Source organism: Nycticebus coucang, chromosome 8 (genome assembly GCF_027406575.1).
Source record: "Nycticebus coucang isolate mNycCou1 chromosome 8, mNycCou1.pri, whole genome shotgun sequence".
NCBI lineage: Eukaryota > Metazoa > Chordata > Mammalia > Primates > Lorisidae > Nycticebus > Nycticebus coucang.
The window spans coordinates 81,950,525-81,972,508 of NC_069787.1; positions in this window are offsets into that span (position 1 = coordinate 81,950,525).

The following is a 21,984-nucleotide window of genomic DNA, read 5'->3' on the forward strand; positions in this document are numbered from 1 at the left end:
GCCCGCCACAACACTCGGCTATTTTTTTGTTGTTGTTGCAGTTTGGCCGGGGCTGGGTTTGAACCCACCACCCTCGGCATATGGGGCCGGCGCCCTACTCACTGAGCCACAGGCGCCGCCCACCTATTTGCATTTTTAATGATGCAATAACAGACCTATTCATTTGGGGGGGGAAAGAAAAGAAATATTACCTGCTTGGCCTCTTTCTGTGTGAACTCGAATGTGTGACCCCAGGCTTAAACCCATTAAAGAAGATTATATTAGGCCCCTAGGAAGCAATTATTCTCCTCTCTTAGGAAGAAACAGGAGATTCAAAGAGGGAAGGTTTCCCTCAGAAGAGGGGAAACCCCAGGGTTATAGTCAATAACGATCCAGGGCCTCTAAGCACCATGGAGAGTAGAAGAAGCAGATTCCACAGTTCAATTCTGGACCTTGGGACCTGGACCCTGCTCGGGTCCAAATGCCTGAGGAGATGGAGAAGTGACAGAAGGAATAGACAGGAACAAGGAAAAGAAGCACATGTGAAGGCCCAGAGCAGTGATTTTTAACCAGTGTGCCATGAGAGGATTTTAGGTATTCTGTGAAAATTTTAGAGAGCATTAATTAAATTATTTTCTAAAGAAGTTCAAGGCACAGTATGTATTTTCTTTCTGTTACTTTTTTTTTTTTTTTTTTTGAGATAGACTCTTACTCTGTCACCCTGGCTAGAGTGCCATGGTATCAGACTAGCTCACAGCAACCTCAGACTCCTCAGCTCAAGTGATCCTCTTGCCTCCACTTCTTGCATAGCTGGGACTATAGGCACCTGCCACAAAACCAAGCTAGTTTTCCTATTTTTAGTGGAAACAGTGTCTCACTCTTGCTCAGGCTGGTCTCAAACTCCTGAGCTTAGGCAATCCACCTGCCTCAGCCTCCCAGTGTGCTAGAATTACAGGTGTGAGCCACCATGCCTGGCCTTTACTCTTTTTTTGGATCAACACAATTTAAGTGTGTTATGGAAGTTGAACTATAGGTTCAAGTGTGCCACGAGATATAAAAGGTTGAAAAACATTAGCCTAGAGTCACAGTGGGGAAGTTCTTCCCTCCAACCACCAAGTCCCTTTCTGCTTTCTCTGAACAAATTCTTAGTTCACTAAGAGTTCACTGTGGCCTAGAGTCACAGTAGGGAAGTTCTTCCCTCCAACTACCAAGTCCCTTTCTGCTTTCTCTGAACAGATTCACTGAACAGATACTTAGTAAGTGTTCATTACATGTCAGGCATAATTCTAGGGTTACAGACACAGTACTGAACAAACTCAGGTGGACTTTTGTTTTTTTTTGAGACAGAGTATCACTATGTCACACTCAGTAGAGTGCTATGGAGTCACAGCTCACAGCAACCTCAAACTCTTAGGTTTAAGCAATTCTCTTGCCTCAGCCTCCCAAGGATCTGGGACTATAGGTGCCCACCACAATGCCCAGCTATTTTTTTGTTGTAGTTGTCATTATTGTTTAGCAGGCCCAGGCTGGGTTTGAACCTGTATGTGGCCAGCACTCTAACCACTGAGCTACAGGTGCCAAGCCTGGACTTTTAATTATATAGTCTCTCTCTCCCCACCCCTCCCCCATCATCCATCCAGATTCTGAACTTTTCCCAAACTAACACCATGCTTTACCTCCTTAGGTACCTTGAATACCTCTTTGGCTTGAATGAGATATAGAAAATTATTTTCCCTTCATTCATATAATTCTAGAATGTTGACTCTAAAAAAAGCCAGGAGAGGACAAAGGTCTCCTACCTCCAAGAAAAGAAGCAGAAATGGAGACTCAGATGGAGGGGCAACTCGCTCCCTGGCTCATAATCTGCTTACTATCTGATCACACTAACATGTAGGCTCCAGCAAGGCAAGAATTTGGTGTCTTTGGTTCACTGCTGTATCCGTAGAAGTGCCTTAAACAGTACATGAAACACAGGAGGTTCTCAGTACCTATTTTTTGAATGACCAACTAAACAGTTAAGGACAAAGTTGATCCCAGATGACACATGTCCTGAATCCCTATCCAGGTTCTTTCCCAAACTGGTTAACAGAGGGAATGTCAGTGTTTTTCATAATGGTTGTTAATAAGAAACTAACAAGAAACTAGGGGTAGGGGGAGGAAATTCAATAATAGGGACAGTTTTCAGAAGCATATATGCCCATGGACATGTAGAGGAGCCTGACCTAGTGGAGCTAGCCTTGAGCTATGATTCTTTGATCAAATTTCTCCCAGAACCTCTTGAGGTAGTTGTACTCACCTGGGAATAGGTGCATTCTGGAGATAAAAAGCTCTCTAGGAAAAGCTTCCCACTTACCTAGAGCCCTTCACCCTCTTGGTATCCTGTTCCTCCACTCAATATGCAGCTGGTCACTCAGCCAATCACTGAGACCTATTATCCGGCCCATAGTGGGGCTCTAAGCAAACCTAAAGTATTAGGAGCCCCAAATCTTGGCTCTAGGAGTTTGCCTACTTTGAGGGAAGGTAAAATATATGTGTTCTGAAACAAGCACAACAATATCTATGACTGTGATTTTGCCACAAAATTTTAAATAACAACCCCAGGCAAGGGAGGTAGGTGAGAGGCCATCAGTAGCGAAAACAGCAAAGTTGAGTCTAAGGCTTGAGAGAAGGGAGGAGTCTGTGGCCTTTGTGTCTGGCCTGCTCAGTGTCCCTTCTTCTGTTTGCAGCACCTTGATTATCCCTTGAGAAACTGCCCCCTACAAGTTGCATCCATTCTTGGTGGAACATCAATAAAGTACTGTAGCCAATGGGTATGTATAGCCCATGACTTAATTGGGTCATTCATACTCTCTCCTCTAAGAATTTCAATTTTGAGCACAGGAACATAAGGGTGGAAAAGCTATCCAGAATGGATAACATTTATCCACACACACATTTATCCACACACACATTTACTCCTGCTACTTGTATTCCTTGGGTACCTTATTTGCTCTTCTTTCTGAGGCCTGCCAGTTTAGAATCTGTAAATTCTGTGAGCTTTCCTGTATCACTCCAGCAAGGTCTTTTAAAGGTCAGTTTCTGTTATCGGCAACTTGAGAATCCTGCTTGGTACAAACGGGTTCCTGGAAAATTCAGGAAGTGACCCTATGTGAACAGCTGGCAAGAAAGCAGAGCTTATTCCGATTGAGAAAAACGTCAACAGCAAGGCATCTCCAAGGATCTGGTTGGCCTGACTCAAGAGGAGACTTCAAGGGAGGGAGTATGAGAAATCAGGTGGGAGAAGTGGCATGGAGCCAGAGTGGAAAAGTCCTTTTCTTGGATTTTTTCCTAGATCAGAGATTCTCATGATGTTGTTGGATACACTGCTATGCCATAGAGAGTGAGAACTGCAGATGGAGTTAGAGCTCACCAACAGAGAGCAGGGCAGGACACCTTAAAAACTGGGGATGGGCCAAGGAGGTGGATTGTGCTGGCTAAATAGCATCTGTCTAGTTTATTGAAGCAGTGAAGAATTAGGAATCATTACTAAAGGAAAATAAGAGCTATGGAGGAGAGGTATATATGAGGATGTAGTAATTGTAAAGGAAAGAATAGACTCATGAGTTGGTCTGCCTGCATTTGAATCCTGGCTCCGTCACTGATTTTGTATGATTGATTTCCTTATCCTTAGATGGTCCTTATCTCAATTTAATACTATATATAGTGGCTGGCAAATAATAAGCCCTCAATAAATGATGGCTACTGCTATTATTTTCATCAATGAAATTTTATTATATTAATCCAGGTTTGTAATTATTAATATTATAATTATTTCTAGTTAAACTTCAAAGCCACATACTATCCCTGCATGTATACCCACCCACACATAAAACATGCAATTATGTTTCAGAAATACCCCTGAGGCCCAGCCTGAAATTACAGACTAATAAACCTGACACAAAGCCAATAAGATAAAAAAGCAAGGATCCAACAGGTATAAACTTCTATCATTATGATAAAAAGGAAATAGTGAGCTAAGATACAGAGCTATGGAGCAGGTAGGGACCCATGTGATTGGCAGAGTTCGGACAATAACCTGGGGCTACCTCACGTACTGCTAAGATCTTGGAAACAGGATGCAGATGCAGCCTATGCTGCTTGAACAAGAGTGTGACTGTTCATGAAGTACCCAGTAAGCCAAAGGAACTAGACCTGAAAATGTAACTGTATTATGAAAATAGTTTCATTTATCACTCTTCAGGAAGATGGAGTGATGATAAAGAAAGTACTGACCTGGGAGTTAGAAGTCCTAGAACACACAGAGAAACTATCAGGAATTCTGGGAAGTGGTTGATGTTCTCAAAACTTGGGTTTCCCATGTCAGCATCACCTGACCATAGCATGCCATTCCTTTCCCACCTTTGCGAATATGGCCTACTCTGTCTGGAACACTCTAATCTCACTTCTTCCCCACCTCATCCAGACGGTCTCAGGATCTCTGAATTTTTTTTTTTTTTTTTTTGTAGAGACAGAGTCTCACTTTATGGCCCTCGGTAGAGTGCCGTGGCATCACACAGCTCACAGCAACCTCCAACTCCTGGGCGTAAGCGATTCTCTTGCCTCAGCCTCCCGAGTAGCTGGGACTACAGGCGCCCGCCACAACACCCAGCTATTTTTGGGTTGCAGTTTGGCCGGGGCCGGGTTTGAACCCGCCACCCTCGGTATATGGGGCCGGCGCCTTACCGACTGAGCCACAGGCGCCGCCCCAGGATCTCTGAATTTTAAACACAAATATGTTCTCCCCAGATCTGGCATTTTATCACAAAAGCCAATTGGTAAGTGTGGACATAAACTTTATGTCATCAAAAGCTAACAAGAGGTCTTTCCTTTGGGTTATTGAAGCCTAAGCATCCTGCCAGGCAGGAGAAACTAATATTAACCTCATTTTACAGGCAAGGAAACTGAATCTCAGTGAGGTGAGGTGACTTGCCCAAGATCACAGAGCTGGCAAATGTTCAGTCGATTCCACATCCATCTTATCTGCCTCAAATCCAGGGTGCTATTCTTCATATTGAGTTATATTCTGGGCATCCTTACAATCTCCAGGACATATGGGCTTTGAGGGGTCTTCTGGAGACAGGGTCTGGGGAACAGTCCACACTTCAGGTAGAGGAGAACCAGCGGGGAAAACCTCAGGATATGTTTAGAATTATCCTAAGAGATATTAGAATTCAAGCAATGAATAAGACACAAAAATCTCCAACTTGTGGAATTTAAATTCTAATGGAGGAAAGAGTCAATAAAAAATAAATACAACAAATAAATAGACTTTATAGGATGTTGAAAGGCTATTTGAGCTACAAAAAAAAAAAAAAAGAAAAGAATGGAGTTAGAAATAGATATCAGAAGTGTCTGGATGGGAGGAAATTATACAGTTTTAAATAGGGCAGTCAGGGAAAGTCTCCCTGAGTTGATATCTGAGGAAAGACTTGAAGAACGTCAGGGCTTGAACCATGAGATATTTGGGCAACAAGGATTCTAGGCAGACAGAAGAGCCAGTGCAAAGGCCCTGAGATGGAAGCATTCCTGTGTGTGGAGGAGACAGCAAGCAAGATAGGATGGCTGAAGCAGAGCTCATGACGTAGTAGAGAGATAAAGGAACCAGGTCTTGGAGAGTCTTGTGGCCATCTGTAAGAACCCTAGCTTTTCCTATGAGTGAAATAGCAAGACGTTAGAGGGTCCTGACCAGAGAAGTGACAGGAGCTGTTCTTTTAAAACAATAACTCTAGCCAGGTACAGTGGCTCAAGTCTGTAATCCTAGAACTTTGGGATTCCCGAGGTGGGTGGATTGCTTGAGCTCAGGAGTTCACGTACAGCCTGAGCAAGAGTGAGACCCCTCTCCACTAAATATAGAAAAAACAAGCTGGGGGTCATGATGGGTGCCTGTAGTCCCAGTGACTCAGGAGGCTGAGGCAAAGAGGATCACCTGAGCCCAAGATTTTGAGGTTGCTGTGAGCCCTGATGACACCATGGTACTCTACCCAGGGTGACTGAGTGAGATTCTGTTAAAAAAAAAAAAACAAGAATAACTCTGGGTGCTGGGTTTGAGAATAGATTATAGGGCAGAAGCCACTAGGCCCACCAACATAAACAAGACAGGGGAAGAATAAGATACCAGCAAAGGAAGGAATAGAAAGGTTAGAGAAAACCAAAGTCTCTTTTCCTGGAAGCCAAGTAAAGTCTTTCAAAGGAGAAAATGGGTCTATTTAGTCCCCTTCCAAGACTGCAATGAATGTTCCAGAAAAGAATATTTGGTCATATCTTTAGGCCTTAAAGGACTTGATGCTGCCTTTAGGAAAAGTCTAAGGCATTTATCAGGAATTATCAAGCTAACTCTGCTTGTCTCATGCCAAGCCTGTCCCTACCTGAAGCTGTTGCACCTCCCCAAATGTGGGGTGCTCTCTCCTAACACTGAGGCTTTCCACAATTCTTCCTTTGCATGGAAATTTTCTATTAATCCCTCATGTCTTGCCTGAGATGAGACAGTTCCTTCTGGGTCTTTCCCTGCTCTGTGCTCACTGTGCATCTTGTACTTATGCCTGCTATAGCATTTACCAGGCTATCGAGATTGCCTATTTACCTTTCTGTGTCCTCCAACAGAGTGTAAGTCTATTGAAGGCAGGGGATATTTTCCCTTCACACATAACTTGAAAAAGTTGTAGCAAATATTTTTGAATGAATTAATGAAAAGTAAAGTTCAGGCTGGGACACAGAAAGCAGAAACATCTGGTAGAACAGTGCTGTGCTGATAAATGTTTATCAACTGGCTTTTGAGGGGAAAATCCCTGATTTGTAGCATTCGTTGAATTTCATGGTACAAATACTCCCAGCTTGGCCAATTTCAAGTTACTGATATGACATTGCTAAATATAGAATTGGGAAGAAATGTGCATAATTGGCTCTTGCAAGTAAGTGTGCGCAGACTTCAGCACACCACTGCTGGTGGCAGATGGATTTAAGGGGTTAAAGCTTAGGAGTGCCAGCATCTCAAGTGGCATGTGCAAAAGCAGCCGCTTTGACAGAGAAGCAGGAAGACGAGAGTGAGAAAATCAGGAAAACCAGGTCAGGACAGTGTCAAGGAACCCAGGGAGTAGGAATTCTCAAGAAGAGTCCCATCGTTAAAGAAACCAGAAAGATTCAGTAATGTGTGGCCTGGAAAAAGCTTGTTGTGTTTCAAAGTAAACAGTTTATTGTTACTTAACCGGAGCAGTGAGGACAGTAGGCAGAGTACGGAGAGGAAAGTGAGGAGAGAAGATATGTAGCCAGGAAGGCTAGCATTTTGGATGTTGCATTAGTTTCCTATTGCTGCATAACAAATTACCCCAGAACTTCATAGCTAAAAAACAACAATAAACATTATCTAAAAGCTTCTTTGAGTCAGGAATTCAGGAGTAGCGTAGCTTAGACTTTGGTTCTTTCATAAGGCTGCAGTTAAGATGTTGCCTGGGCCTCTGGTCATCAGAAGGCTGGAATGGGGCAAGAGGACCTGTTTCCCAGACGACTTATTGATGTGGCTATTGGCAGAAGGCCTCAATTCTTCCCCACGTGGACCTCTCCATAGGACTGCTTGAATGTCCTCACAATGTGGCAAGTGCTTTTTCTCCCGGTCAAATGATCCAAGAGAAAGCATAGCAGAAGCTACAAGTGTCTTTTAAGGCCTAGTCTCAGAAGACATATGCCATCACTTGTATTAAATATATATCCTATCAGTCACTCGGTTAGCTAGGATTCAGATTGAATAGGACAATGCAGGAGTGTAGATAGCAGGAGGAAAAGATCATTGGGGAGTGTGGATACCAGGAGGAAAGGATCATTGGGGGCAATCTTAGAGACTGGCTATTACAGATGGGGACCAGGCATGGTAGGGTTGTGGGGCCTGGTAGGATTAGCTGGTCTCAGAGTTGCAAACATAACTCTGATATTAATCTGCTTCATGCAATCACAGTTATACTTGGGTTCCCCATCAGAGTTGTTAGTCAGGCTCCCAGTGCTGGGACCTCTTTCTGTAGACTTTAAGGTTGATGTAGGAAGAGGCTTGGGAGTGTGGATAATTTTTTTTTTTTTCTATGAGAACTATAAACCAGTATAGAACTGAAGTCTAACATCAAGCCTCATTATGAAGGTTATTTCAAAGACTCCCTATCTTGGGAGGTACACAATAGCTGGACCTGTGTAACCAGATAGAAGTAGCACAATGATCAGAATGTAAGAAGTATATTTTCTCTGATTCAGGGTAAACCTCACTGATCAGGGTTTATCTCTTTCTACCTTAGAGATTCCATTTTTTACAATAGTAAAGTATACAATTTGGGGGAAATGATTTTGCCTTCCAAGTTTTGTGTGTTACAAACCTATAAAGTCTTATAATGGTAGGCACAATACCTGTTAGAATAACGGCTAGCTATCTGAATCAAATCTTTGAAAACAACTAGAATTTTGTATCCTGAAACTGATGAATTCTCTGCTGCTGTCATCTTGTGGCCACTTGGAGTAATAACAATTAGAATATTGCCTTTGGTTCAGTGAATCACCAGACAATGTAGGACTTTCATCTGGATTCTGGGTAAATACATGCAATGGAAGTTTGCCAACTGCTTTGCAAGGCAATTTATACCTTTGATTATTAGAAAGTTCTTTATTATACTGAGCCAAATTCTACCTAGGTTTAATTTCTATCCAATATGTCTTTTTCTACTTTCTAATTATTTTAAAACTTGAAGGCAACCACTTATTATATTTCCCTAAATATTTTTTTCCTAGGCTAAAACATTTTAGGTCATTCATCTCTCCTTAAATGATATGACATCCAGAGCCCTCTTCATTCAGAGTCTGAGACAAGGATTCTGTGCAAGTGACTGGAAGTGGCCTCAGGCAAAAGCTGGAGGAGAGTAAGAGAGAAGAGGGAAGCAGGATGGAGATGAGAGTAGAACTGAGCAAGGATGTAGTCTAAGTGGGAGACCAACCTAGCCCAATGCCACAGGGAGCTCTGGAGCAGGAAAGGCACCACAGAGTTAGTCCAACCTTGAGGCAAGGTATTTAGTCTTTTCTATTCTATGCCACTGAGTCATTGGCTCTGGAGGTGAGGGGAATTAGGGGACATGGTTCCAATTTAGACATGGAAATTCTCAAGAGAGTTAGCAGCCAACACTCTTAGGATGTGGGGTGTAAGTGCCCAAAAAAGGGATCTGTATACCTTCTGGTAATATCCCACCCATCTCAGTCTTTACACTCAGACCAGGACCCAAATATCCCAGACGTGATCTGACATGTAGTATTCAAGGAACCATTATTATTTTTTTTTTTTTTGTAGAGACAGAGTCTCACTGTACCGCCCTCGGGTAGAGTGCTGTGGCGTCACACGGCTCACAGCAACCTCTAACTCTTGGGCTTACGCGATTCTCTTGCCTCAGCCTCCCGAGCAGCTGGGACTACAGGCGCCCGCCACAACGCCCGGCTATTTTTTGGTTGCAGTTTGGCCGGGGCTGGGTTTGAACCCGCCACCCTCAGCATATGGGGCTGGCGCCCTACTCACTGAGCCACAGGCGCCGCCCGGAACCATTATTATTATTATTATTATTATGTTTGTTTGTTTTTTGAGGCAGAGTCTCAAGCTATCACCCTAGGTAGAGTGCTGTTGCGTCACAGCTCACAGCAACTTCCAATTCTTGGGCTTAAGCAATTCTCTTGCCTCAGCCTCCCAAGTAGCTGGGACTACAGGCTGGTGGGGAGTTGTAGTTGTCATCATTGTTGTTTGGCAGGCCCGGGCTGGATTTGAACCTGCCAGCTCTGGTGTATGTGGCTGGCGCCCTAGTCGCGTGAGCTACAGGCACCACGCCTCAAGGGGACCATTAAATCTCATTCTCCTTGGCCTAGGATTAATAGTCTATGTATACATTCCAGTTGTAAATTCCAAAATATTTTTCACATAAAAATGTCCTCAACCCAAGTGTCTTCCAATAGTGCTTATAGTATTATGATAACAAAAGCAAAAGCACTTTTATTCCTTTAAAATTTAACATTGACAGTTTTGTTTTACATTAGAACCAACTAAGTTCTCTTTGAATCTAAACTCTGTTGTTGGCCGGGCACAGTGGCTACCCACCTCTAGTACTCTGGGAGGCTGAGATGGGTGGATTCCTTGAGCTCAGGAGTTCTAGACCAGCCTGAGAAAGAGCAGGACTCCCAGCTACTCGGGAGACTAAGGCAAGAGAATCATTTAAGCCCAAGAGTTTGAGGTTGCTGTGAGCTATGATGCCATTGCCCTCTACTGAGGGCACCAATGTGAGACTCTATTTCAAAAAACAAAAACAGAAACACAACTACAACAAAAACCTCTGTTGTCTAATTTAGCACTTTCTACTCTGTCTTGTGCAAACTCGATGAATGGATCTCTTTAGTAACTTTCAACTTCCTTATCTGTTCTTTATGTCCAATGGCTGTCATCTCTTAATATCTGGCTCTTATTGCTCCTGAGTAATAATTTCTGTTCTTTTGCTGCCCCTCTTTCAAACACCACAAAGAGAACTTTGGTTGAAAATACCTAGGAGCAAGCCTGAGGCCAGGACTCAAGGGAGTCAGTCAAGGTTTAACAGAAAGATGAGTCTGAGTTAAAGAGACAGCTTGGAACCCAGGTAGTTGTACAGGCAATGGTAAGTGACCAAATAGAGAACTTGAGAATATTAGCATGATAGCCCTAAGCTTCCTGGTAGCTGGACAGGAGATGGGGAGGTATTTGAAAATAATTTAGGGAATATATTTAACCAATATTCAACTCATTAAATGTGTGGTATATGATTTTTCTGAACTTTATGATTTATAGAGAATTGTCTAGAATAACATTTTCCATATATCCAAAGGAAGCATCATTTGCAGCATCAGACCCATACGAGGAAGGCAGCATGATGCTTTCTACCTCCCCCCATCAGCTCCAATGCTCATACATCTAACCAGCCCTGGGGCAGGGAGAGCCACCTCTTCTCCACTTATGATTGGTGCATGGGTAGCCTAGTGAGAGAGATGGTACAGCTTTCTCTCCCAGGCTCCCATCAGCGGAAGGAGCCATCACTGTGAGCAGACATGCAAGTATTTTTCTCTCCACCAGCCTTATCCAGAACTAGAAAACGGTTTCTCCCAAAGGGTAATGGATGAAAAGGGTCATTGTGAAAGGAATATAATACTCAGGGAAGACCAAGGACTGCCTAAAATCACCTTGTGTACTCCTCAAAATATGTGTCCCATCAGCCTTTGGGAAGCACCGTCTTACAGGATATTTTCTGGAATAGAGAATCATCTAATTATTCTATGCTAATTCCTTTCTCATATTCTCAGACTTAAAAACCCTGAGAGCAGTGAGACTGTATGGGGGAAACCATTGTAGATATCACCTCTGAACCAAGAAGTAATTTTTTTTTCTTTCCTACATAGAGCCATGGAGCTTTACATATGACAAATGCTCTGTTATTTGTTACCCTGTCCACCAAAGTACAATAGACCTTTACATGACTGAGCTCTGTTTAAAAATTAACTTGAATGAATTGCATTTATGCCATCAAGCAGAGATTCCAGACATGAGGAACAACCTGGCATTAAATTTACTTCCCCAAATGCAGGCACAACGCAAATTCTGTACTGGGATGGTTAAATCTGGGTTCTTAATTTTTAGAGTCACTATGTCTGTCTATATTTAAAATAGGTAATGGTCAAAAAAATTAAAAAAATAAAACAGGTAATTATCTTTTAACTAGGCCAAACATTCAAGTTTCAAAAGGTCACAGTGAAAAGTAAGTTCCTATCTCTCCTTTTTCTTTGGTTCTAATTCCCTTCCCCAGAGTTAAATGATATTACCAGTTTCTTTTTTTTTTGGCCGGGGCTGGGTTTGAACCCGCCACTTCCGGCATATGGGACCGGCGCCCTACTCCTTGAGCCACAGGCGCCACCCGATATTACCAGTTTCTTGTGCATCTTTCATCACAGCTATCCTTCAAAGTAGATGTCAATTGTGCTATATGAATACTATATTCATAATTTCTTTAAAATGGTGTTCCAGTGATATTTTAGGGAATCTTTTTTTCCTTTTATGTCACCTGTCTTAGTTTGGGTTTCCTCAAAAGCACACTCTGAAGCAAGGACTTGGGTGTAGGCAATTTATTAGGAAGATGATCCAGGGAGCCGAAGTGCAAGAGTGAACCTGGAAGAGAGGAAAATTAAGACAAAGACAAAAAAGAGAGAAAACTAAGATGGGAACATCAGCAATGAATATATAATCAAGAATTTTGTTTTGGGCCAGACATAGTGGCTCAGGCCTATAATCCTACCACTTTGGGAGGGCAACAAAGGAAGATTGCTTGAGGCCAGGAGCTCAAGACCAGCCTGGGCAAAATAGTGAGACTCTGTCTCTAAAAAGAGAAAAAGAAAAGAAAGAAAGGCAAAGAAAAGTTAACTTTTCCCAAAGTGGTATCAAACCTGCTGCAGAAACCAAACAGTGATCAGATACAGTTTATTGATTGCAAATAATTTGACTCTTTGTGTCAATTACTTGCTTAACTTCATCAGATGTTTAAAAGATATTTAAAAAAAATTTTTTTTCGGGCGGCGCCTGTGGCTCAGTGAGTAGGGCGCCGGCCCCATATGCCGAGGGTGGCGGGTTCAGCCCCGGCCAAACTGCAACCAAAAAATAGCCGGGCGTTGTGGCGGGCGCCTGTAGTCCCAGCTGCTTGGGAGGCTGAGGCAAGAGAATCGCGTAAGCCCAAGAGTTAGAGGTTGCTGTGAGCCGTGTGACGCCACGGCACTCTACCAAAGGGCGGGACAGTGAGACTCTGTCTCTACAAAAAAAAAAAAAAAAAAAAAAAAAAATTTTTTTTCTTGAGACAGAGTCTTACTCTGTGCCCTAGGTAGAGTGTTATGGCTCATAGCAACCTCAAACTGTTGGGTTCAAGTGACCCTCTTGCTTGAGTCCCTAGTAGCTGGGACTGTAGGCACCCACCATAAGACTTAACTAATTTTTCTATTTTTAGTAGAGACGGGGTCTCACTCTGGCTCAGGCTGGTCTGAAACTCTTTTTTTTTTTTTTTGAGACAGCCTCAAGCTGTCACCCTGGGTAGAGCGCCATGGCATCAGAGGTCACAGCAACCTCAAAATCCTGGGCTTAAGTGATTCTCCTGCCTCTGCCTCTCAAGTAGCTGGGACTACCAGTGCCCACCACAATGCCTGGCTATTTTTTGGTTGCAGCTGTCATTGTTGTTTTGCGGGCCTGGGCTGGATTCGAACCCACCAGCTCAGGTGTATGTGGCTGGTGCCTTAGTTCCTTAAGTCACAGGCGCTGAGGCTGGTCTCAAACTCTTGAGTTCAAGCTATTCATTCACCTGCCCCAGACTCTCAGAGTGCTAGAATTATAGGCATGAGTCACCATACCTGGTACACCTGTAGTTGGGAGGAACCTTTAAGTACAAAAGTTTGAGATTGCAATGAATTATGACTGTGCCATTGCACTCAAGCCTGGAACAACAGAGCAAGACTCTATCTCTAAAAATAATAATAATAATTAAAAATAAATAAAGAATTCTGTTTTGGACATATTAAGTTTGAAATGTCTGACTGGGTGCAGTGGCTCATGCCTGTAATCCTAGCATTCTACCAAAAAGTTCCTTCTTTGACCTCATGTCTGCTGGTGCCCAGGCTTTCTTTCCACTGATGATTGATATTAACTGGACAGTGAGCATTCTATCTAACACTTTTAGAGTTCTAAGGCCATTATGGTTTTCCCCTTTCCCTCTACAGGGACTGGTTTAGACATGGCCATGTGATGATGCATGAAATATCCAGAAGTTAAGCAGCTAGCTTTTCCTATTGGTGACAGCTGCTTTCCAGATGCCAAAATCACCCCTTAAATATTTTATTGCATTTAGAAAATGGTTCTAGATGCTGCTGTCCACAAACTTCTTAGATGGCTTTTCAATATATTACTCCACAAAGTGGAAGCCATTATCATGTTTATTTTTCATGAAGTGCTGTAATAGGACTACTCCTGGATTCAGCAAGTGAAGCTGAAAGCCATATTAATAATGAATGTGAAGTACAACTGATAGGAGCTCTTGTTATCTTAACATCACTGAGAGTGTTAGAGCAAAGAGGTGTACATATGGTAATCATGATTGCACACTGCTTTCCTTCTGCTAGGAAATTGGCAATGAAGGGACTAGAGGGGAATCTTTAGTTTTCATCTTAAGTGAGTGGTTCTCCAGCATTAGTGAGCATTCTTCACTTGCTGAATCCAGGACTCAGAAAAAAATAATGAGGGTGCTTCTAACTCGAAAGGTGTCCTTTCCTCCTTACTTTGAACAAATATCGCTTAAGTTCTTTCCATGTATCCCACAATGTCTTAGGTCTCTGAATAGGCATGTTAACAACCCCTCTAAATTACCTTCTGGAAGGTACTTCAGAGAACACACTGTAAGAGAAGCTGGCCTAAAGAAACCTGTAATCTATATTGTGGTTATCTCTCTGACATTCATCTTATTCAGCTCCCCACTCGTACCACAGATGTTATATTGTGTTTATGTATCCATCCTTCTCTGCTCAATCTTGTGCTTCAGGAGAGGACGATGACACATTGGGGTGTGGGGCCTGATTGTAATAAGGCAATCATGGTTTTCTCCTTTCCCTTTGCAGAGGCTGGTTTAGACATGGCCATGTGATGCCTGAAGCTGAGGAGAGATCTGCAAGGAACTTCTGGAAAAGATTTTCTTCCTTTTAATAAAAGACATACTTGAAAAGATGATTTTTTTCTTCTTCCGGACATGGCTAAATCCAGATACAAAGTCTGCTGCTGGGACAGTCACCTTACAACAATGAGGGGCTGGCGGCGCCTGCGGCTCAGTGAGTAGGGCGCCGGCCCCATGTGCCAAGGGTGGCGGGTTTGGGCCCAGCCCCGGCCAAACTGCAACAAAAAAATAGCTGGGCATTGTGGCGGGCGCCTGTAGTCCCAGCTGCTTGGGAGGCTGAGGCAAGAGAATCGTGTAAACCCAAGAGTTAAAGGTTGCTGTGAGCCGTGTGACGCCACGGCACTCTACCCCAGGGCGGTACAGTGAGACTCTGTCTCTACAAAAAAAACAAAACAAAACAAACAATGAGGGGGGTGGCCCCCAAAGAAAGCCTGCTCACCAGGGTGACAGAGCAGCAAGATAGAAAAAACTCGGTCCTTGATCATCTCATTGAGCCATGGAATTATCCAACCCTGGATCTGTCCTATTTTTGGACTTTTAGGTGCAGGATAATAAATTTCCTTGTTGGTATAAGCCAGATGCGTTTGGGATTCTTTATTTTATTTTATTTTATTTTTTTGAGACAGAGTCTCACTATGTTGCTCTCGGTAGAGTGCAGTGGCATCACAGCTCACAGCAACCTCACACTTTGGGGCTGAGTGATTCTCTTGTCCCAGCCTCCCAAGCAGCTGGGACTACAGGTGCCCACCACAATGCCCGGCTATTTTCTTGTTGCAGTTGTCATTGATGTCTAGCTGGCCCAGGCTGGGTTCGAACCCACCATCCTTGGTGCATGAGGCCGTCGCTGTAACCACTGTGCTATGGGCGCCAAGCCGAGTTTGGGATTCTTTTGTAACTTCCACTAAAAATATTCTGACTGGTATTGAATTTGTTTGTTCACTTTTGATTCAGGGTTTAAGGTTTCTATAATTTACTGTTAAATAATTATAATATATAGCCGGGCGTTGTGGCGGGCGTCTGTAGTCCCAGCTACTCGGGAGGCTGAGGCAGGAGAATTGCCTAAGCCCAGGAGTTAGAGGTTGCTGTGAGCTGTGAGACGCTACAGCACTCTACCGAGGGCAATGGAGTGAAACTGTCTCTACAAAAAAAAATAAATAAATAATTATAATATAATGTCTCTGGTGGGTTCCCTAAAAGCTGAGCCTTTGGCAGGGGTTTGAGTGTACGTGATTTACTAAGATCATGCCCTCAGGAGTAACCAGTAAAGGAGGGAGTGAGACAGAATAAGGCAAAGGAGACAAGATAAGCAAGAATGTGGCTTTAGCCTTGGCCTGCTCCATGGGAAGTTCTATTACCAAAATGAACTGGGGTCCCCTGGCCCAGCACAGTAAAGCCAGACATTGATGCTGAAATTTGCAGCAAGAGAAAAAGGCGTTTTATTGCATGGCATTGAGCAAGAAGATTGTACAGCTAACTTTTAAGACTTGAACTTTTTTTTTTTTGAGACAGAGTCTCACTATGTTGTCCTCAGTAGAGTGTGGTGGCATCACAGCTCACAGCAACCTCAAACTCTTGGGCTTAAGTGATTCTCTTGCCTCAGCCTCCCAAGTAGCTGGGACTATAGATGTCCGCCACAATGCCCAGCTATTTTTTGATTGCAGTTGTCATTGCTGTTTAGCAGGCCCGGGCTGGATGCAAACCCGCCAGCCTCGGTGTATGTAGCCGGCACCCTATCCACTGAGCTATGGGCAATGCCCAAGACCTGAACTTCTAGAAGGCTTATAAGCAAGGGTTTTTAAAGTTAAGGGTACATTTTAAGAAAACAGAAGTAAAATTGTAAATCAATACATGAAAGTTATACATTGTTTTGGTCACTGGGTGTGGCTCCATCCAGGCCTCTTAGGAAAAAAATTAGAAGAAAGAATGGTCAGTGTCAAACTCCTGGCTCAAGTGATCCTCATGACTCAGCCTTCTAAGTAGCTGGGATTACAGGCATGTGCCACGGTGCACAGCCTGATACGAGTTTTGTACTGCCATCTTCTATAAAAAGAATAAAAGATAATTCAGTTTTTCCTCTTGAACAGTTGATTAAAATTTGTTTTTGCTACTTTAGAAACATTTCTTTTTTGCTTCATAACTTGTTATGGGAATGCCACATCTCTACCTTCTTCAGTTCCTCGATCAGGGGTTACTTCTTATTTGGGGTAAAGTCTTCAGATAAAACAGCCTCGTGATCTCACTCTCCATGGGCTCTTAATAGCAGCTTCTAGGGCAGTCTAGCTTAGGTCAAGTTATCAATGCCCTGTTCCATCATTGGTTTGGGGTACAGGTGAGGAAGTGCTGGAGGAAAAGGCATAGTTGCCCTGAGCAGGAGGCTCAGATTCTCCTTCTTGAGGTCAAAGGCAGAATTCAGAGAGTAACTGACATACCCCCTCAGTGCACATCAGTCCTATGTTCACTGCTGGCACCTGCAACATTGCCTAGGGGCTGTTCTCTGGTCACTGAAGCCCACTTTGCTTACCTGTGTGGCAAGCTGCAGATGTCTGGGAATTACTTCCCCTTTCCCCCAGTAGCTTGTAGCCAATGACTAGTGGAAGTTAGTGTATAAATATTGAGAAAAGAACACAATTACAAGAGGGACTCTACCTAACAAATATTGTAAACTAGTTGTTCCTGAAATTAAAAAATATATAACTATTGAGAAAAGAAAGAGCTGTCTGAGCTATGTGAGGTATGCCAAATTTATCAGGCCCAGACAGAGTGTGGGACTTCTGTCATGACCCCCACCCATGCCTGAAGACATTGTGTTCCAAATTGGCTGCCTTACCCATTATCTTCAGGTCCCCGGAACTTGTAATACAAAGAACAATATATAGCCAATCAATAGTTTATGCCACTTTAAAGTAAATTCTTAGTAAAGAACTTAGAAATTGCCTCTTCTTTTTTTCTTTAAAGACCCCATTTGTGAGCCAGCCATGGTGGCCCACACCTGTAATCCTAGCACTCTGGGAGGCCAAGGCAAGAGGATCACTTGAGCTCAGGAGTTCAAGACTAGCCTGAGCAAAGGAAGAGTCTGTCTATTGAAAACAACAACAACAACAACAACAACAACAAAAACCCATTTGCACAAAGTTGTGGAATCAACCTAAGTATCCATTAATTCATGAGTGTATTAACAAAATGTGGTGATATATATATATATATATATATATATATATATATATACACACACACTACATATACTATGGAGTACTACTCAACCATAAAAAGAAATAAATTATTGTCTTTTGCAGAAATTCAGATGGAGGTGGAGACCATTATCCTAAGTGAAGTATCTCAAGAATGGAAAAACAGGGCAGTGCCTGTGGCTCAGTGGATAGGGAGCCAGCCCCATATACCGAGGGTGGCGGGTTCAAACCCAGTCCTAGCCAAACTGCAACAACAACAACAAAAAATAGCCAGGCATTGTGGTGGGCACCTGTAGTCCCAGCTACTCAGGAGGCTGAGGCAAGAGAATCACTTAAGCCCAAGAGTTTGAGGTTTCTGTGAGCTGTGTGATGCCATGGCACTCTACCGAGGGTGATAAAGTGAGACTCTGTCTCTACAAAAAAAAAAAAAGGAAAGAAAAGAATGGAAAAACAAACACCACATGTATTCTCTAATAGTTTGGAACTAATTGATGGGCACACGTGGGCACAGAGGGAAGTAAAAGTTTTTGGAAATAAGAAGGGGGGAGGGAGCTGGACTGGTGGCTTATGCCTATAATCCTAGGCTTCGGCAGGTGGACGGCCTGAGCTCAGTAGTTTGAGACTAGCCTGAGCAAGAGCAAGACCCTGTCTTTACTACAAATGGAAAAATTAGCTGGGCATTGTGATGGGTGTCAGCGACTTGGGAGGCTGAGGCAAGGGGATCTCTTGAGCCCAAGAGTCTGAGGTTGCTGTGAACTATCATGAAACGGCACTCTAGCTAGGGCAATAGAGTAAGACTCTGTCTCAAAAAAAAGGAGTGGGGAGAGGGGTAAAAAACTACTTAATAGGCACAATGAACACTATTTGGGTGATGGGCCTAACTAGCATTATAAAAACTATCCATGTAACAAAACTATTTGTACCATCTTAATATTTTGAAATAAAAACAAAACAAAACAAAAAAACTCACTTATGGCATAGTAGCTCATGCCTGTAATTTCAATGCTTTGGGAAGTCAAGATTGCTTGAGGCCAGGATTTCGAAACCAGACTGAGCAACATAGTAGGACCTCTTCTCCATAAAAAGTTTAAAAATTACCTGGTGTGGTGGCACATGCCTGTAGTCCTTGCTACTTGGGAGGGACTGGAGGATCACCTGAGCCCAGGAGTTTGAGGTTGCTATAAGCTATGATGATGCCATTGCATTCTAGCCCAGCAACAGAGTGAGACCCTGACCCCATTCCCCAGAAAAACCTACTTATAACTGCTGCTAATCAGAATGTATATCCAGGGCAACTTGAATCCATGCTCCTGGTGGCCATCCTCAAACTTTAGACTTGAATAAATTCTTTTTTTTTTGGCCGGGGCTGGGTTTGAACCCGCCACCTCCGGCATATGGGACTGGTGCCCTAGTCCTTGAGCCATAGGCGCCACCCGAATAAATTCTTTTTAAACTATATTCTGGCCAGGACTGTAGTCCCAACATTCAAGAGGGTTGAGGCAGGAGTATTACTTAAAGGAGGAGTTTGAGACCAGCCTGGTCCACATAGTAAGACCTTGTCTCTGTAAGAAACAAACAACTCCCCACCTCCCTGCAAATTAGCAGGTATGGTACCAAATGACTGTAGTCCCTGCTACTTAGGAGGCTGAAGTAGGAGTGTTACTTGAGCAAAAGAGTCCACGGCTGCAGTTAGCTGTGATTGCCCCGGCACTCCAGCCTGGGCCATGGCGCAAGATTTTGTCTCTTAAAAGTAAACAAACAAAAAACAAAAAACTGGATTCTGACTTTTTGATCGTTTTAGGTTAATAATACCAAAGCCCTTCATGCCTTGGGTAGGGGACCTGACTATGAGTCTACACTGGCTCCCAGAGTTCCCATAGCAATTAAACTCTGGGTGTCCTCATGGTAACTGGCTTGATAATGTCCATACCTCCTTTATTTGGTTACTTTCCTCTCCTATTTGTGTTTCTTTACCCTCCTACACAAACTACTTGCACTTAAGTCATGTCTCAGTGGCTGTTTCTTACAGTACCCAACCAAGGCACTGTATAAAATCCACCAGGGGCAGTTGACACTGGGGACTGTGTGATATGGACATCATGCAGCCAGCCTGTTGCCTAGTCCAACTTCTAGGAGCATCGCCAGGGCACAGAGATCAGGGTGGCATGCTGTATCCCTCATCTTCTGAATGGTTAGTTTAAGTCTGGAATGAAGATTGTTAGTGAAGGTAGAAACCATCCAAGTCACTTATTCCCACATCATTCTTATCAGTTGTAAGGTTGACACTTTGTTCTCCCTTTGTCTGACTCCTGTGTTTACCTCTCAACTGGTTCAAAATGAGAATGGAGAGTTGGGAGATCATTAGTTGAGACGCCGGTAACTGTTGTAAGAAGGGTGGTAGAAAGATAGGAATTTAGGATGAGCAAACTCCGGGGAGATAGGGCAGGGGGTGGCTAGATGCTAGCCACTGACCTGATTTACAATCTGTGAAGAAGGAGACAGAACAAGTTACTAGGCAGCAAACCAGGGTAAGAACTTAGAAATACAGACAAGACTGAAGCCAAATAACCAGAACACGTGAGGATGCTTTGTGATCCTCTTGATGAGACTAGAGCTCGAACTTATTGGAACTAGGTCACTGCAACCAGAATGGAGTAATATCATCCATGCTGATGCACAGCTTGTGGGGCAAGATCTAGTCAAATGCCTCCTTATCAGGCTATGATTTGCTTTGGGGACAGAAGGCTGTGTTATAGCTGGGGACTTGGTAAACCCAGCTGTGGACAGAAACTGAGAAAACAGGCTGGTACTGATTGATTCTGCAATTAAATATTTAAAAGAATGGCACAATTCTTTCTTGTTTGTAAAGGAGCAATACTGTGCTTTGTCAAATCACAGAGAGGAAGAGACCATACATTTGTCCTTTTTCTCAGATTTTATAGACATTAGCCTTGAAGGCCCTCTTGTCTAACTTGTCTCCTTCATTTTCTCTGTTAAGGTTCATGAATCATAGAGGAACACAAACTGATTTAAATGACTCAAAATTTGTTTTGATCCAGGCAGGCTGCTTATCAATTATATATGAGAGAACTCTCAGTTGTACATGACAGAAACCTGAGAAAAACCAGTGTAAGCAGAAAGAGAAATTTTGGGGTTTTTTGAGACAGAGCCTTACCTGGTCACCCTCAGTAGAGTGCCATGGCTCAAACGTAGCTCGCAGCAGCCTCAAATTCTTGGGCTCTAGCAATTCTCTTGCCTCAGCCTCCCAAGTAGCTGGGACTACAGGTGCCTGCCACAATGCCCAACTATTTTTAGAGATGGGGTCTTGTTCTCACTTAGGCTGGTCTCGAACTCCTGAGCTCAGGCAATCCACTTGCCTCGGCCTCTCAGAGTGCTAAGATTACAGGTGTGAGCCACTGCACCCACCACAAAAAGAGAATTTTTTATTCAGATTACTGGGGAAGTTTAGAGGATTGGGAGGAAGAGCTAAAGAATTTAAGGCCTCAGGGTCTGGAACTGTGGATTCACTGCCAAGATTTTTCTCCATCCAATTCTCAACTCAGTTTGTTACTTTTTTTTTGTTATATTCATTTTATTCTCTCTTATGGCAGACAGGTCTTAAGAACAACTTTAATTCCCCCAGTAGACCAAGAGTAACATATTTTCAGTTTAACAATACCAGCAGGAAGAGATCTATGTTACTTCCCTGAAGGACATTGATTAGTGCTGCCTAAATCTTATACCTATTTCATGGCCCAGTATATAACAGATAATAAACAGTCTTAGATGAATGATAAAGCAATAATAGCTTATGTGACAGACATAGTTCTCAATGTTGTAAATTAATAAATTTCAGTGTGTGTCTCTCTGGAGATGCTGGTTCATGTGCTCTTGCTTCTGGGAGATGAGTGTTTTCAAGTGTTTTGAGGAAACAGTTTTTCAGTCTGTAAAACTGAGAGCTTTGGTGAATTCAGCAAGGTAATAAAATGCCACTTTTGCGGGTTTACTGGATATAGTCTGCTTCTTTAGATGATTGTCTAGACTATAAGGGTTGATGG